Genomic DNA, 14,437 nt, shown 5'->3' with positions numbered 1-14,437 from the left:
CTTTCCACAGCCCCCACTAGAGCTTCATTAGCCTCGTGGCTCAATCGGCAGGCACGCTGTCTGCAATCGTCGTCTTCCATGATCAAAATCCAAATGTAAAATGGATGATTCATCCCTGGTTGTACTGCGCATGTGCGCGGCCGTGCCCTGCATTAACATTTGCCACGGGAGACCAGACCAGAAACGTGGGAAGAAAAAAAACTGCACATGCGCAGAATGGCCGCTTTCTTTCAGCACCGGAACTTTCGGCTCCGGCACCCAAAGTGTGTTGTGCAACGCCGAAGTTAATGCTAACGCTCCTCGTGAACTTTCATTCAGAGAAAGTTCCTCACTCTGGCGCTAACGTTAACCCGGCGCTAACATTTTGGCTACGCCGCGAATTGCGCCTGGAAATGGGAGAAACACAGAAAGCCGAAAATCCAGCCCTTTATTTTTTAAAGAATACTAATTGTTTGTCGTCACCATATGAATAAACTGGTAATCAAAAAGTGATTTTCCCAGATTTTTTCTCCCTAAATTGGCCTGGGTTTTTATCTGGTTTTTGCCTCTCCCAGGAGATCACATGGCTCCCGTTGGGGTGGAGTGTAGAATGTTTCAGTATAAGGGGTGTCGCAGTTGTGTGAGGCGGGCTGGTTGGGCTGGGTGCTCTTTGCCTTTCCATCATTGTTCATAGGTTTAATTGTAACCTTTAGGGCTGCTGATCAAGGACCATGCGGCTCTTTGTCGGCCAGCGCGGACACGATGGGCCGAAATGGCCTCCTTCTGTGCTGTAAATTTCTATGTTTCTATGTTTTTATGTTTCTATCTCTGTAATCTTCTCTAGTCCCACAACCCTCAGATATCTGCACTCCTCCAATTCTGGCCTTTTGAACATCTCCAATTTTAATCGCTCCACGGCTATGCACTCAGCTTCCGAGGCCCAAAGCTCTGGAATTCCCTCCCTAAACCTCTCCGCCACTCTACCTCTCTTTCCTCCTTGAAGACAGTCCTTAAACCTTACCCCTTCTGCCTTAATGTCACCTTAGGTATCAAATTTTGTTTGATAAAGCTCCTATGAAAAACCTTAGGATGTTTTACTATGTTAAAGGAGCTATATAAGGCACGTTTTTGTTGTTGTTTATGTAATAACTCAAATTTAGGGCATATAATGAGGAAGCTCAACAAAGTGGATGCAGAGGATATTTCCACTCATAGGGGAAACTAAAATTAGGGGGCATAGTCTCAGAATAAGGGGCCGTTCATTTAAAACTAAGATGAGGAGGAATTTCTTCTCTGAAATATTGTCTATCTCCGCCTTAAGTATATTCAGTGGGCCAGCCTCCATAGCTCTCTGGGGCAGAGAATTCCATAGATTTACAACCCTCTGAGAGAAAAAATTCCTCCTCATCTCAGTTTTAAATGGGCGGGCCCTTAGTCCGAGACTGTGGGCTAAACTTTCCATTATTGTGCAGATCACCTCAAAATGGGCGTTATTTCCAGCGTTGGCATTTATTATGGGTTTTGAGATCGCCAGATTATCGTCTATTTTCAAACCCCCTAGTTTCCACTTTATAAAATGGGCGTTAGCGGGAGCGATGTGAAATGGGCGTTAGCGGTATTTTTTTTTCTTCTGTCGTAAAATGTCGCCGTCCATAGCAACGCCATAGCAACGGTCTTTTACTGTGTTTCAGGAGGTCAGGGGTCATCAATACATGCGCAGAAGAGGAGAGAGAGAGAGAGAGAGAGCAGAGAGAAAGAGAAAGCGTGTGTGGGGTTGTTGTATGGTTCTTTGTGGTTTGTTTGGCTGTTGTGGGAGTGTGGAATGGTTTTTGTGAGGATTAATCATAAGAAATAGCAGTATTTAGTTTGTTGAGACAGAAATATCGGGGGAAAAAAATAATAACATGGAAGCATGGAGGAGGCAAGAGAGCACGATGTGGAGGGGGAGGAGGCTGGTTAGAGCAGTGAGGTTGGAGAGGAATTGGAGTTGGGAGGATGAAAACGAGTAAGGAGATTCTCTGACAAGGGAAATGCTGCCCTACTGCAGGAGGCGGAGTCACGTTGGGGTCAATTGACCCTTGGTTGGCGTGGGAAATCCACCCTGAAGGTTTACCAGAAGATTTGGGCCGAGATCACTAAGGTGGCCTCGTCGGTGACGCATGAGGTGCGTGAGGGCAATCACTGCTGCAAGCACTGCTGCAAGCACTGCTGCAAGCACTTGTCGGCTCCGGCAAAGTAAGTATTACATTTATTTACATTCACTTATATAGTCATATAATTGTAATTGTAAGTGTACTGGTAAATAAATTCAGATCTGATGTTTTGCAGTTAGACCGGTAATGTTTTACTCAAATACTACGGTTACGGTGTACGTCTTTAGGTTAATAATGATAATAATAATAATTATAGCATCTGTCGGTTATGTATTGTATCAGTATCTGTGACAGTAACTAGCAATGATCTTACGCAATGATCTTATGCCCTGTCGTGCTGTTGTTACCTTTTGTAGAAGAAGCTTTCAAAGAATAGGGTCGAGTAGCGGCGCACGATTGGCGGCCCACAAGTGATGTGTGAGCTGACCGACCTTGAGGAGCGGGTGCTGGCACTAGTGGGGATCCACCCCTGGTCAACCACGCATGCAGCAGCAGAACCAGATGTTATGCCACGTGAGTAATGTATACACCATTGCGTGATGTAAAGTCAATATATGCCGCACCCACTCATATCCGTACAATATATGATAGATGATTGATGAAAGTGTTATGTAATTAATGATGGACTCATGAAAATCATTGTAATGCACAATTTGGTTATGTTCATTAAATGTGATGACTGTGATGATTTTGATAGCGGTAGTGCTATTCTCGTGCATGTGCTGTGTGTAGCATTTGAATCACGCTGTGACCCTAGCACCCCTTTCTCCTCTAATAACCTCATTTATGTTTTGTAACTCAGCCAAGAGCGCAGTCGCAGGCAACACCATTGAGGCAAGGTTCGGATCCGGCGGCGGCGGTGGATTGTCCTTCTGGTACTGAGGAGCCCCGAATATCGCCCGTTGAGCTGCAGGGTGCCCTCTCCACTAATGACAGTGAGGAGTTCGCGGGGCCTGCAGCAATAAGTTCCATGTCAAGTACAGCGATGACATTTAGTGCTCCTGCGACCATGTCACCCTCCACCATGGAGGTAGTGGGCTCAAGCACTTTGCCGCAGGGCACCCCAAGTGTCTCCATGCCGGCGCCGACCGCGCGGAGGTTGGTTCGACACAGCAGGACTGCGCCACGATTGGCAGATCTCAGCAGGGACATGGTTCATTTATCCAGGAGGAGTGTTGACATAGGTCAGCAGATCCTCCAGACAATGGAGGGCACATCACAACAGCTGGCCACAATATACGCAACCATGACCGAGTACATGCCGCGGATGACGGTGGCCCTGGAGGTGATAGCCAGGAAAGCTGCTGCCAGAGGGCTACCAGTGTTCCCGGAATGCAAGCCCAAGGTGCCGCACCTCCATTGCCAATGACACATGCTAGCCAGGAGAAAGCTCTTGCTTCTGGCTCAGAGGATATTCCCTCCTTGGGACCATTCTCTCCAGCATCCGGCCAACCAGCGGATCTGTCATCATCGCCCCCCCCAATGAAGCAGCACTGCGGCAAGGTGGCTTGGAGTCGCGAGGGGAAGGGGTAGAGGTGGGGAAAAGATGCGGGGGGGGAAAGGAAAGTGAGGTGCATGGCTGCAGGTGTTGTAGTTGTGACAGTATTGATGTTGCTTTTGTTGCTAGTGAATAAATGGTGGGAGGTTTGGAGGAAGGGTGGGGGGTGGGTACCTTGTTTTTTTGCATTTGTGTTCTCTGTGTTTATAGTCTTATTGGAAATGCTAAAAATTGAATAAATGATATAAATATTATAAATTTGTTGTGGGGTGGCAGGATGGGTGTTTTGTAGTTATCAGTATGAATTAATACACATATTATCATTACATTTATTTTATTTCTCCCTGTAAGTGCGTCGGGTGTAAGTTCTCATCCTCCTCCTCATTCTGCCACCTCTTTGATTGGGCACATAATGCTCTTCAATATACCTTCCACCATCTCCAGTCTGCAGTATGTGCATAGCAATCAAGACACGCTGAGAAATTACAGGCCCCATTACAATAACTATCAATTACAATTATACCTATTGTTCACAAACAATAAATTTACCTACTAAAACAAATAAAATAAATTCAATTCATCCACAGTATGTTAAGATGTTTGTTCAGATGTTCAAATCATCTTAAAATAACCCCAGAGTACATCAAAACTCCCCAGAAGTTGAAGCAGCCTTTTATATGAAAAATCTTCCATTTTACAAAATGGTGTCCATACTGCTGGGTTTAGTTCAAGTAAGAGCAGCTTATTCTCAGTGTTGGTTTCAGCGAGCGATATTTTCAGTGATATGTGGGTGCGATGCCGAAAGTAACGCTGGCTGATAAGTGAGCGATAAATGGGCGTTTTCCATTTTTTGGCTAAATGGACGATACCTGGGCATTATACCTCATCTCAGTGTTGAAATGGACGTTAAGTGGGCGGTAGCAATGCAAAACTTATGGAAAGTCTAGCCCCTAGTCCCCGAGTTTTAGTTTCCCCTATGAAGCGTGCAAAATTCACAAGAACCCGCCCTCCCACCCCCCCACCCCTGCAGTGTTTGGGCTCATTCAAAAGGAAATTTAATTTGGGACTATCTACCAGAAAGTTTGAAATCCTAAAATGCTTATGGAAGAAACTACGAACTTTAATCAAATTTTGGATTTTAAAAGACAAATTCAAGGCTGTGGGCGGGCCTAAAGAACTAACAGGAGACAACTTGATTATTGGAATTGTCTGGGTGTTGGGACTAAGTTAACTTGTCTGGAGAAATGGGTAGTCGAGAATCCTTCTCCACAAGGGACATTAACATTTCAACAAATAACCCAGAGATAGCCAACCATCAACCTGAATCTGGATGCGAAAAAATAAGCACAAAAGAACATTGCAATTACCAAGCTAATATTTCCATCAGGAAACAGTTTTCGAACATCAACCCACCCAAAACATATTGACTTTTAACGAGCCACCCAAATATTACAAAGAGTCAAGCCCGCCAAATTTCAACAAAGAATTCTGAACTGATTTGGAGCCAAGATTAGAACCACTCAAACCGTATAACTGGCCCCTGTTTTCAACAGAGGTTAGGTTGCTAAGTAGCTACAAGGTTGCTACTAACTCAGATGCCATACTACACCAAGTGCTAATCTGCGAGTATGCCATCAAGACAAGGAGAGAAGCCAACGTGACAGTTGTAAACTAACTCCTCCAGCCTCGCAGTCCTGAAATCCTGAAGGAAGGAAGAACATCACCATCGCGGTAGCAACCGACCACAACCAACATAGTACCAACGGAAAAGCACCGCGATCGACCAAACTCGAAACAAAACTCCAACGGGAAAAAAAAAACGAAGAATCGAAAAGTTTCCACTCTACAATCTAATCCTGACCTACCAACGGGTAAAACATTTTATTACAGTCAAGAAAATACAAACGTATAATTACTCTAATAAGAAAGTACAATGTCAAAACTTATTCAAACTTATTAAAGAACAATACCTTACACACTCAGAGGGGATTACAATAGCTTATAGACTGTAGAAACCTATTTCTAGCCAAAGAAAACAGGTACTTAGCCCACAGATCGAAAACGCGCCTTACCGCATCAGCGGACTCAACCCAACTGAAGATTGTGCAGCAAAAAGTCTTCTCCGACATTCGGGGTATGGCAAGCACACCCTACTGCATCCAGTGAACCCCGAAACCGTGGCCTATCACTAACTGTCAACAAGGATTGTTAAGCATAGTCCCTGCCTGCCCTGGAGTCCAACCTCGCTAGGATTAGGGATTGGGAGGCGGGAGGTGTAATCCTACTGTAACCCCCTTTGAATGTGATGTGTTGTTCTCTATTAGAGTCATTATAAGCTATTGTAATCCCCTCTGAGTGTGTAAGGTAATGTTCTTTAATAAGTTTAAATAAGTTTTGACATTGTACTTTCTTATTAGAGTAATTATAAGTTTGTAATTTCTTGACTGTAATAAAATCAAAGTTCTTTTGCATCAAACCAGTGTCCTTTGCACTTTGTCACATCCCCGAAATAAATCCAGAGTCTAGAACCCAAGGGAGTGGGAGCAATTCAAACCGCTCAAGTTGGTCAGAAGGGAACGTGACCCCCTCATAGAGACCACCCCCTTCCACCTATGAGTGGAAATATCCTCTCTGCATGCATAATTAGCTTATATGTTTCGATAAGATCACCTCTCATTCTTCTGAACTCCAATGTACATAGGCCCAACAGACTCAATTGATCTTCATATGTCAACCCCCTCATCTCCGGAATCAACCTAGTGAACCTTCGCTGAACAGCCTCCAATGCAAGTATATCCTTCCTGAAATAAGGAGACCAAAACTGTACGCAGTACTCTAGGTGTGGCCTCACCAATACCCTGTACAGATGTAACAGGACATCTCTGCTTTTATACTCTATCCCTCTTGCAATAAAGGCCAACATTCCATTTGCTTCCTGATTACTTGCTGTACCTGCATACTAACTTTTTGTGTTTCATGCACAACGATCCTCACGTTACTCTGTACTGCAGCACTTTACAATTATTCTCCATTTAAATTATAATTTGCTTATCTATTTTTTCTGCCAAAGTGGATAACCTCATATTTTCCCACATTATACTCCATCTGCCAAATTTTTGCCCACTCAATTAGCCTGTCTATATCCCTTTGCAGAGTTTTTGTGTCCTATTCTTAATTTGTATCCCACCCATCAGCAAACTTGGTTACATTACACTCGGTCCGTTCATCCAAGTCATTAATATAAATTTTAAATAGTTGAGGCCCCAGCACCGATCCCTGCGGAACCTCACTAGTTACTGTTTATCAACCGGAAAATGACCCATTTATCCCGACTCTGTTTTCTGTTAGTTAGCCAATCATCGATAAGAACAGAAGAACATAAGAACATAAGAATTAGGAACAGGAATAGGCCATCTAGCCCCTCGAGCCTGCTCCGCCATTCAACAAGATCATGGCTGATCTGACCGTGGACTCAGCTCCACTTATCCGCCCGCTCCCCATAACCCTCAATTCCCTTATTGGTTAAAAATCTATCTATCTGTGATTTGAATACATTCAATGAGCTAGCCTCAACTGCTTCCTTGGGCAGAGAATTCCACAGATTCACAACCCTCTGGGAGAAGAAATTCCTTCTCAACTCGGTTTTAAATTGGCTCCCCCGTATTTTGAGGCTATGCCCCCTAGTTCTAGTCTCCCCGACTAGTGGAAACAACCTCTCTGCCTCTATCTTGTCTATCCCTTTCATTATCTTAAATGTTTCTATAAGATCACCCCTCATCTTCTGAATGCCAATGAGTAAAGACCCAGTCTACTCAATCTATCATCATAAGGTAACCCCTTCATCTCCGGAATCAGCCTAGTAAATCGTCTCTGTACCCCCTTCAAAGCTAGTATATCCTTCCTTAAGTAAGGTGACCAAAACTGCATGCAGTACTCCAAGTGCAGCCTCACCAATACCCTATACAGTTGCAGCAGGACCTCCCTGCTTTTGTACTCCATCCCTCTCGCAATGAAGGCCAACATTCCATTCACCTTCCTGATTACCTGTTGCAACTGCAAACTAACTTTTTGGGATTCATGCACAAGGACCCCCAGGTCCCTCTGCACCACAGCATGTTGTAATTTCTCCCCATTCAAATAATATTTCCTTTTACTGTTTTTTTTTCCAAGGTGGATGACCTCACACTTTCTGACATTGTATTCCATCTGCCAAACCTTAGCCCATTCGCTTAACCTATCCAAATCTCTTTGCAGCCTCTCTGTGTCCTCTACACAACCCGCTTTCCCACTAATCTTTGTGTCATCTGCAAATTTTGTTACACTACACTCTGTCCCCCTTCCAGGTCATCTATGTATATTGTAAACAGTTGTGGTCCCAGCACTGATCCCTGTGGCACACCACTAACCACCGATTTCCAACCCGAAAAGGACCCATTTATCCCGACTCTCTGCTTTCTGTTAGCCAACCAATTCTCGATCCATGCTAATACATTTCCTCTGACTCCGCGTACCTTTATCTTCTGCAGTAACCTTTTGTGTGGCACCTTATCGAATGCCTTTTGGAAATCTAAATACACCACATCCATCGGTACACCTCTATCCGCCATGCTCGTTATATCCTCAAAGAATTCCAGTAAATTAGTTAAACATGATTTCCCCTTCATGAATCCATGTTGCGTCTGCTTGATTGCACTATTCCTATCTAGATATCCTGCTATTTCTTCCTTAATGATAGCTTCAAGCATTTTCCCCACTACAGATGTTAAACTAACCGGCCTATAGTTACCTGCCTTTTGTCTGCCCCCTTTTTTAAACAGAGGCGTTACATTAGCTGCTTTCCAATCCGCTGGTACCTCCCAAGAGTCCAGAGAATTTTGGTAGATTATAACGAATGCATCTGCTATAACTTCTGCCATCTCTTTTAATACCCTGGGATGCATTTCATCAGGACCAGGGGAATTGTCTACCTTGAGTCCCATTAGCCTGTCCAGCACTACCCCCCTCGTGATAGTAATTGTCTCGAGGTCCTCCCTTCCCACATTCCTGTGACCAGCAATTTTTGGCATGGTTTTTGTGTCTTCCACTGTGAAGACCGAAGCAAAATAAATGTTCTCAGCCATTTCCACATTTCCCATTATTAAATCCCCCTTCTCATCTTCTAAGGGACCAACATTTACTTTAGTCACTCTTTTCCGTTTTATATATCTGTAAAAGCTTTTACTATCTGTTTTTATATTTTGCGCAAGTTTACTTTCGTAATCTATCTTTCCTTTCTTTATTGCTTTCTTAGTCATTCTTTGCTGTTGTTTAAAATTTTCCCAATCTTCTGGTTTCCCACTAACCTTGGCCACCTTATACGCATTGGTTTTTAATTTGATACTCTCCTTTATTTCCTTGGTTATCGACGGCTGGTTATCCCTTCTCTTACCGCCCTTCTTTTTCACTGGAATATATTTTTGTTGAGCACTATGAAAGAGCTCCTTAAAAGTCCTCCACTGTTCCTCAATTGTGCCACCATTTAGTCTGTGTTTCCAGTCTACTTTAGCCAACTCTGCCACATCCCACTGTAGTCCCCTTTGTTTAAGCATAGTACGCTCATTTGAGACACTGCTTCCTCACCCTCAATCTGTATTACAAATTCAACCATACTGTGATCAATCATTCTGAGAGGATCTTTTACTCGGAGATCGTTTATTATTCCTGTCTCATCCATGCTAATATATTACCCCTAACCCCATGAACTTTTATCTTGTGCAGTAACCTTTTATGTGGCACCTTATCGAATACTTTCTGGAAATCCAAATACACCCATCCACTGGTTCCCCCTTATCCACCCTGCTCGTTACATTCTCAAAGAACTAAGGCAAATTTGTCAAACATGATTTCGCTTTCATAAAACCCTGCTAACTCTGCTTGATTGAATTATGCTTTTCCAAATGTCCTGCTACTGCTTCCTTAATAATGGACTCTAGCATTTTCCCAACGACAGATGTTAGGCTAACTGCTCTATAGTTTCCTGCTTTCTGCCTGCCTCCTTGTTAAATAGGGACGTTACATTTACAGTTTTCCAATCCGCTAGGACTTCTCCACAATCCAGGGAATTTTTGTAGATTACAACCAATGTACCCACTATCCCTACAGCCACTTCTGTTAAGACCCTAGGATGTAAGCCATCAGGTCCAGGTCACTTGTCCGCCTTTAGTCCCATTATTTTACCGAGTACTACTTCTTTCGTGATAGTGATTGTATTAAGTTCCTCCCTCCTTATAGCCCCTTGATTATCCACTATTGGGATGTTTTTAGAGTCTTTTACCATGAAGACCGATACAAAATATTTGTTCAACGTCTCTACCATTTCCCTGTTCCCCATTATTAATTCCCCAGTCTCATCCTCTAGGGGACCAACATTTACTTTAGATGCTCATTTCCTTTTTATGTACCTGTAGAAACTCTTTCTATCTGTTTTTATATTTCGTGCTAGTTTACTTTGATAACCTATCTTCCCTCTCTTCATTAGTTTTTTAATCGTTCTTTGCTGGCTTTTAAAAATTTCCCAATCCTTTGGCCTCCCACTAGACTTGGCCCCATTGTGTGCCCATGTTTTCAATTTGCCCTTATTTCCTTAGTTAGCCATGGATGGTTAACCCTTTTCTTACAGTCTTTCCTTCTCATTGGGATATATTTTTGTTGCGAGTTATGAAATAGCTCCTTAAGTATCTGCCACTCCTCATCAACCGTCCCATACCTTAATCTATTTTCCCAGTCCACTTTAGCCTACTCTGCCTTCATACCTTTGTAGTCTCGTTTAGTTCAGCTTGGTTTGAAACCCAACTTTCTCACCCTCCAACTGAATTTGAAATTCAACCATTCCTCAAGGATCCTTTACTGGGAGATTGTTTATTAATCCTGTTTCATTACACAGTACCAGATCTAAGCCTCCCTGGTTGGTTCCGCAACATACTGTTCAAGGAAACTATCCCAGATACATTCTATGAACTCTTCCTCAAGGCTAGCCTGGCCAATTTACATTCGCCGTTGATAGCGAAGCTGCTGGTGACATTGGCTGGCACCACCCTTGTCATCCACGAGGCGAAAAGAGGTCAGCGCAGGGCGGTGAGGGGTGAGGCTGACGGCACAACGCCCCCCAAACCTCAGGGGCAATTTCTCCGGACGGCCTATCAACCCCTTCCCCCAGCCGATAATCTCAATGTGCCCCGTTAGCGCTCCCCCCCCCCCCCCGGAAGCGCAAATGGGACTATAAAAAAGAGCAATTTCACCCCCTTGTCTTTCTACCCCTCAACACGACCTTTTAGGTGTCTGGAACCATTCACAATCATTCAAAATAAAGAGCTAAATCAAAAAAACGATGTTAGCCATTTAATCAATCGACCATATTTTTTTATTTGCGAAGCTAATTAAATTCAAATTACTGTTGTATTTTTATGTCAAGAAATAATTCATGGGATAATTCATGCAGTTAACCATGAGTAAATACATTTGTAGTTTGTCAGCTTATTAAGTGCATTTAGCAACAGACAACTTCCTGAGCACTGGATTTGCCCATTCTATAACTCCCCTGAATAAGAATTAGGAGCTGGAGTAGGCCATTCGGCCCCTCGGCCGCCATTCAATAAGATCATGGCTGATCTTCTACCTCAACTCCACTTTCTTGCACTGTCCCCATATCACTTGATTCCCTTAATATTAAAAAATCTATCCATCTCTGTCTTGAATATACTCAAAGACACGGCCTCCACAGCCCTCTGGGGTAGAGAATCCCAAAGATTCATCACACGTTGAGTGAAGAAGTTTCTCCTCATCTCAGCCTAAATGGCTGACCCCTTATTCTGGGACTGTGACCCCTGGTTCTAGACTCTCCAGCCAGAGGAAAACTCCTCCCTGCATCTACCCCGTCAAGCCCTGTCAGAATGTTGTATGTTTCAATGAGATCACCTCTCATTCTTCTAAACTCTATATAGGCCTTGTCTATTAAATCTCTCCTCATAGAACAATCCCCCCATCCAAGAAATCATTGCACTCCCTCTCTGGCAAATATACCCTTCCTTAGGTAAGGAGACTAAGGGGCCGAAATTGCCCACTGCTGGAAGCGGGGTGCACTTACCGTGTTTCGTCTGTTTTTACCAGTGTGGTTGATGTGGTGGCCTCTTTTTTTTTCAGTGGACCGGAAGCCATAATGGGGTGGATGTGTGGCGGTGAGCGCAAGTTTGCACACTAGAGGGGCGGAAGTAGGGGGCGGGCGGAGTGTCCGCCGCTGTCAGTCATCAGCGTAACGCTGATGACGTCATCACGGTGCCACATCATCACGACTATCGCCTTCACTTAAAAGGGAGATCGGTGCAATTCTTTAAGTTTGGGACATGGGGCCACTAGGGAGGGTTTTGGCTGGGTCAACGGCCTGGCAACCAAGAGGGGATGCCAGGCTGTCTGTTGGTGGCCTGGCCAAACCCAGGAGCATAACTGTCAGCCCGACATGGCAGTCGGCCAACAAAAAAAAACATGGTGGCCAAGGCAGTAGAGCCTTATCTTTAATGGCAGCTGCACCGCCATTTTAGAAGCATTGCAAGCACAGTGTACTGGCACAAAACGATGCCGGTGGCACTGAGCAATGGCAGTAAGATTTTCTCGGCGAAATATTGCAATCGGGCGGGGAGCATCGGCAGCGTGCGCTCTGATGTCGTATTTAGGGCGGATCGGCAGCAGCGGAGCCATAGTGGAGGGAGCGGGTCACCGCCGGGATCCCACAGGACTGGAATTTTCTAAATGGCATCCATTACACGAAAAATCGGCGGCCATTGCACTCCGCAGCGTGGCTGCCAATTTCCGGTGATAACAGGCCTTAAGGGAAGGGGCACTTACGGCGCCCAAAACTCTACACAGTACTCCAGGTGCGGTCTCACCAGGGCTCTATATAATTGCAATACGATGTCTTTACTCTTATACTCAAATCCTCTTGTAATAAAGTCCAACACACCATTTGCTTTCTTAATTGCTTGCTGTACCTAAATGTTAACTTTCAGTGATGTATAATGACAGCCAGGTCCCTCTCAACACCAATATTTCCCAATTTCTCACCATTTAAAAAATATTCTGCTTTTCTAATTTTCCTACTGTGGTGTATGAAATGATACAATGAACTCCGTACTGTGAGCCAGTGACTAGGTATAACCTGGTCAGTCTTTAATGGCTTCCAGAAGTGAAGATACAAAGGTGAAGTTCAGGTTATATACCGGGCCCAGCATGAGTGTACCTATGACCCTAGGACCTCCGACGGTAGTACGCCCTGTTGGTGGGCAGACCTTATGTATATACATTACATCATTCCCCCACCCCCCCCCCCCCAGTTCTTGGCACAAGTCCACGTTACAAGTTCAGACGGTCCGGAGCCCTTCGATCTCTGGTTGACCGTCTCAGTACAATCCCAGTGCTTTGCGAGTCTCTCATGACTTGGGGCTGGGCGTTGACCACAGTGGGTTCTTCTGATAGCTGAACGTGAGTTGGTTGGCCGTCTAAGCTCGTGGTGTCTTCTTCCAACTGTTCCTGATCATCAATGTGTCTTAGCTTGATTTGATCAATATGCTTACTGCACAACTGCCCATTCTTGAGCTTAACCATATATACCCGGTTATCCTCCTTATCCGTAAAATTGCCCGGGAGCCACTTGGGCCCTTGACCATGGTTAAGTACATACACTGGGTCATTTACAGATATGTCATGAGACACTGCTGCACAGTCGTGATATCACTGCTAGCTTTGACGTTGGGTTTCGACATGATCGTTAAGGTCAGGATGGACTAGGGAGAGCCTGGTTTTGCAGCTTCTCTTCATCAATAGTTCCACAGGCGGGATACCGGTGAGCGTGTGGGGCCTTGTCCTGTAACTGAGCAGTATGCGTGACAGGCGTGTCTGCAAGGAACCGTGAGTTACGCGTTTAGACTCTGCTTGATGGGTTTGAACTGCACGCTCTGCTTGACCATTGGATGCGGGTTTGAACGGGGCTGACCTCACATGTTTTATGCCATTGTGTTTCATGAACTCTTGAAAGTCCAGGCTCATGAAACACAGTCCGTTGTCGCTGACAATAATGCCTGGCAGACCATGTGTGGCAAACAGGCTCTCAGGTTCTCAATGATGGCAGTGGAAGTGCTGGATGACATGATCACACATTCTATCTATTTGAAGTAAGCATCCACCACCACAAAAAACATTTTACCGAGGAAGGGGCCCGCAAAGTCGATGTGGATTCTAGACCACGGTTTGGATGGCCATGACCACAGACTAAGCGGAGCTTCCTTTGGGGCATTGCTTAGCTGCATGCAAGTGCTGCACTGATGCACGCATGACTCTAAGTCCGAGTCAATGCCAGGCCACCAAACATGGGACCTGGTGATGGCCTTTAGCATGACAATACCGGGATGCGTACTATGTAACTCCCGTACAAATCTCGCCCTGCCTTTCTTGGGCATTACAACACGATTACCCCACAGTAAACAGTCAGACTGGATGGAAAGCTCATCTTTGCGATGGTTGTATGATTTGGTTTCATCACCCATTTCCTTGGGGATGGTCAACCAGTCCCCATTAAGAACAGAACGTTTTACAACCGATAGGGTCGGATCCTGGCTGGTCCAGGTCTTAACTTATTGAGCAATGACAGGCGACCCTTCACTCTCGAAGGCATCCATGACCATGTGTAGCTCTGCGGGCATTGGCGTTTCCACCTCTGGTGTGGGCAACGGTAACCGGCTCAATGCATCAGCGTAGTTGTTGGTGCCTGGTCGATAGTGAA

The sequence above is a fragment of the Pristiophorus japonicus genome, chromosome 3 (assembly GCF_044704955.1).
Source record: "Pristiophorus japonicus isolate sPriJap1 chromosome 3, sPriJap1.hap1, whole genome shotgun sequence".
NCBI classification, from domain to species: domain Eukaryota; kingdom Metazoa; phylum Chordata; class Chondrichthyes; family Pristiophoridae; genus Pristiophorus; species Pristiophorus japonicus.
The sequence above is the reverse complement of the archived record's forward strand: the minus strand, read 5'-3'. Positions refer to the sequence as shown.